This window comes from Olea europaea, unplaced genomic scaffold, assembly GCF_002742605.1.
Source record: "Olea europaea var. sylvestris unplaced genomic scaffold, O_europaea_v1 scaffold3853, whole genome shotgun sequence".
NCBI lineage: Eukaryota > Viridiplantae > Streptophyta > Magnoliopsida > Lamiales > Oleaceae > Olea > Olea europaea.
Window position 1 is genome coordinate 31,386 of NW_019257984.1, and position 4,986 is coordinate 36,371.

Sequence of the window (4,986 nt, forward strand, 5' to 3'; positions counted from 1 at the left end):
TGTGATGAGAAATATACATTTTTCTGATTTTGCAAACTGCTTTGCGTTATCCCTTTTCCAGCAACTTGAATCTACCTCCCACAGCTGTCCAATTGTCCATCCTCCAATGAAATCCACACAGAGAATAGACTGCAACTGCTAGAATTTTTCTCTTGTGCCAGCAAGAATAATGAAAACAATATGGATCTCAAACCCTAGCCATGTATTTATATAAACCTTAACGGGCTTGGCTCGATCCAATCCAATATTTAATTAATCCATTTAATTAAACCCGGTCCGTGAATTAATTAATCTAATTAATTAATTCAGGGATATAAATAACCAATCCAATTAATTAATTTATCCAACGATTGTTAAATTAATTAATTTGCAATTTGCAATCTTCCAATTTTCTTTTGTGTGCGACCCATTGGGTTCTCGACCACGATACCTAACGACGTGAAATATTGTTTTGATCTAATCAAAACTGATAAATTAAATACCCTTTTAATTTATCACAAATTCATACTCGCCGTCACAGATTGACATCTAGCAATGTATCAGGGCAACACATGTGACGGGAAATGTCACGTGGTATGACAAAAACAAAACTGTTCGTTTACCATGAAACTATAACCCCTTCGTCAATATGATCCGATCAACTACGAGATATGAAAGTGTGTCAATCTCGATTATCGATCATATCTTTCATTCTACTATTAAGTCAATATGAGTCGAAAACTCATTTTCGACTTATATGTATACCTTGGTCAAGAATTTCGCTATTGACTTAATTGAACGAAATGCAGATCACAATCTCTTACTATATAAGAGTGACGAATCCTCTATTGGTCATTCACAACCTTCATATGGTTCTTGACATGCCCGAACGATGTCGTATTAGCGGCCCTTGACAGAGCAACATCCAATACCGTCAAAGCATGACTGTCCTCATACAAGGCACTATGATGACCTCAAATCATAGGACCAATTCCACCACCGAACGTTAGAGATTAACCACTGACACTCAGATAGTTATCCATGTGGAATCTCTTAAGGGGTCTCTAATGTTTTGTTTTATAACAAAATATCCACGTGTTCATTTAAGTGTCACCACACTTTAACTCGTGAGATCAGCTACTTACTTCATAAGTAAGAAATGCCACACGTGATGGTCTATCCGTATTAACGATATCTGTATCTCGTTATTACTTACGACCACGATTTATTCAAGATCCAATCACACGTAATTTGTATCTCACAATCACAACTCCTTGTAATTAACAAATCACTTAAACTTGGATCTTCGGATTTTATTATTTAATATTATTTATCACAAAATTAATTTAAATAAATAATAGATCTTGCCAAAATTAAATGCATTAAATATATTAAAAGTGTTTCCAACCTAAATCGATTGGATCTAGGGTACGACACTTACAAGAGAAAAAGGGATAAAAACCCACATTCCTCACTTATTTTCCTTATTTTACATTTTTTAGCAAGAATTTATGCTAAATATGGAATTGGTGAAGTAGTCTTTCCTCTGAAGTATCATTAGCAATTTGCAGGATATGCCACGGCGAGAGGTATTGGAAGTTACAGAGCTAGTGCTAATGTTGATCTAAGTCCATCTTCGACCACATTCAAGAATCATATGAGCTTCTCCTCCTTAGGAATGTTGTCTCGAATCACAGAAGTCGAGAACGAAAGTGGTGGAGCTAGTGGCCTTGAAGATACGAAGGTCGGAAATAGCAACTATGTCAATTTATCTTATGGTACCGGATTCCCATTTGGTTCTTGGAACGATTCTACGAATTTTGTTAGAAGGGGGTTCGATAATGATGGGAATGCTTTTATGAATAATGAGGTATCATTTTGGAATTGCCAGTTAGTTGCTGGGATTTGTCCGTATTTTCTTTCTACTTTGTTTGATTATTCTGTGTTAATTCGATTTTTTTTTTTTTTTTTAAACTATGCTTACTAGTTTTATTGTTTGACATCAGCATTCAATTTTTTGGTTGCAGTTGCTGACTGAATTTTTTACCTTCTGTGTTCAAGCTGTACATGTATTTTTCAGCAATAAAAAATAACTTCATACTAGGGCTGTGAGCAAAAAATGTAAAATCGAAAAATTGAATTGAAACCGCATTTTAAAAACCGTCGTTTGCTATCACGTGGACCCGATCAACGAAATGGTTTTGACCCAAACCAAAGCGGTCAAAATAGTTTGGTTTAGGTTTGAAAATTTTAATTGTGGCTTAAAATCAAACCGGACCGCCAAAAAATATATAAAAATAAAAAAAATGAAAAAATGAATTTTTTTGAAAATTCATTCAAATATGTAAAATTCAATAGTTCTGTCATTTGTGGGTATTTTGTCAATTCCTAATTTTCTAATACAGATATATTATTATTATTATTATCAAATAATCCTAATATATATTTAATAATTTCAAGATTAACATAATCTATCAAAAGCATTTTTCCTCTTCAAAATTTAGATGAACTCCAGTCGACACTCAACACGGTTTTAAGCTATCGGCACCACACACTTCTTTTTCAGAGTTTTCATGTCTTTTGAAAGTTGAATTGAAATCCATTATATCAAATCGGAGATAAAAAGATCTTAAACTTTCGGTGATAATATTTGCTATAAATAAAGTTTCAGATCAATAATTTTTTGGAGCAAATTAAGGTAAAAATCTGAAATTAAATGTGTTTCGTAACATCATACAAACGTAAACTTGTGTAATTGTTATGTTTAGATATTATAANAGGGGCTTAATTTGTTTTAGATTTATTACTAGTGAGATATAAATATATATTAAATTTAATGAATTAATGACAAAAAGTAGATGAGCAAAAAATTATATGGCGAAATCGGCGGTTTAAAATCAGACCAAACCGTTAGGTTTAGGTTTGAATTTTTTTCAAACCGTTTAAAATGGTTTGGTCTATATTTGAATTTTTCTCAAACAGTTTTAAACGGTTTGGTTTGAAAATCTGTCAAAAACTGGTAAAATCAGATCGCTTACACCCCTACTTCATACTGTCATTTGCAAGTAAAGCATAGCGTTCTAATATATGACAGGATTGAGATTGTAGAGAGTGAAATGTGAATTGTATGATTGTAAGGGAAATGAAATGATAGCATGCTTGCGGTTAGTTTTCTGTCTGAAGTTGTACTCTGAATCTTTTGAATTGTAGGATTAAATTGCTAAACTCTGAGAAAGACACTGGCTTTACTGGTAATTGTTATGTCTTCTGTGCAAAAGTTCACATGACTTGATGTACTATTCTTCAACTATATGTACAAGCGTTTTCCAATTTATTTATATTGGGTAAGCAGGAAGTCTTAAACATAATTAAATCAGTTTCTCCTGTGGAGACTTTAATATTGACGTCTGTAATTTTGGTATCTATTCATTTCACTCCCTTAACTTTTTGCAGATATAGGATTTGAGGAGAACGATGGAAATACTTTTGGTATGTCATATCAAATGTGAAAATCGTGTATCTCTTTGTGGATAGCCTCTTCTTCGTAGTTGAAGCAGCTTGTGTTTTACAAGATTGATTGTATAAAATGTTAGTGAAACGTCTTAAGCTAGTAAAGTGATATAAAATGAACTTGCCTGGTGACCTGCTCTTAGATTATCTTCAAGACATGATATTATGAGTTTTATGATGGATCTAGTTGAAGGGCTGACACAACAATGCTGGACTCGTGTTGGAGAAATCCAACTAGTTTCGTTTTGAGACCTCTGTCATAATTGTTAATCTCTGTAGCATGTACACTTCAATTAGAGTAGCGTGTTCGATACGCGTCGACACCGACATTCCTCACTCTACCATAAACATTTTTCATTCTTTATTTAAAATATTATATATTTTTAACTCAAAATTATTAGTAAATAACAAATAATTACTCATATTTAAAATATATACAAGTATAAAATTAAATTTATATTAGACAAATGAAGATTTTTAAAGAATTTAATCGACGTGTCGCGTCAGTATTTTTTGAAAAATCACGTGTCGGTATGTCCAACACGATGTGTCCGTATCGGCGCATCATTGTTGTTAATATTCTCTGTACATTGTAAGTATTGCAACTTAAAATGGAGGAAATTTTGATTCAGAAAATCCAAAATTTGTTATTTATGTTTTCTTTGTAAGTAACTTAAATTTGGAGTATTGGAATGAATATGTTTCCAACTGTCTCAAGACCATTAATCTATTTGTTTGTTTCTGAAGTGAAGTGCATTTCTGTTTCTTAATTTCATTAAATTCTCTCTTGCGCCTTGATTCTTAAAATTTTGAATTTTTTTCCCTATTATTTGTGTTACTATTTTTAACTGGTGTATGCTGATAATGTTTTGAGATTTCAATTCTGATTATTGTTGATGATTGCTGTTGCGTGCATCTGGATTCTGTTTCCAATTTTTAAATTATGCTGATAAACCAAGCCTTGTTCCTAATAAATTTTAATATTTGCAAATTCTTTTGTACGTCAGTAGCTTGCCATTTGGTTTATTGCTATAATTCCTGGAATAGTTACTTTTATGTTTTTTTCATAAATAGCTTTCATTTTGTTGTGGTGGTATTTGTATATTCCTATCCTTTTTGAAGCGGGACCGTTTATTATCTGGTAGCTTACCTTTGTTCAGATTTTCAGAAGTAATTAATTGCTTTCCTGTTTGTGACAAAATTTTATATTTTAAAGGAAAAAGTTAATCTGAAATCCTGGCTATTCTCTAATTGGTTTGATAGCAGTGCAAATGCTGAAATGCAGATTCTGCTTTGCCATTGGTCAATTGGGATGAGTTATATTTTAGGGAAAATTGCAGCTGAGTCCCCAAATCTTTCAAACAATTGCGAACTTTCCCCTAACCTTTCAATCGTTGCAGCCGTCACTCCAAACCTTTCAAATCATTCCAACCGAGGTCCAAACGGACGGTTTCCATCCAACTTGACGTTTGTTGACCAAAAAAATCAATTTTAACC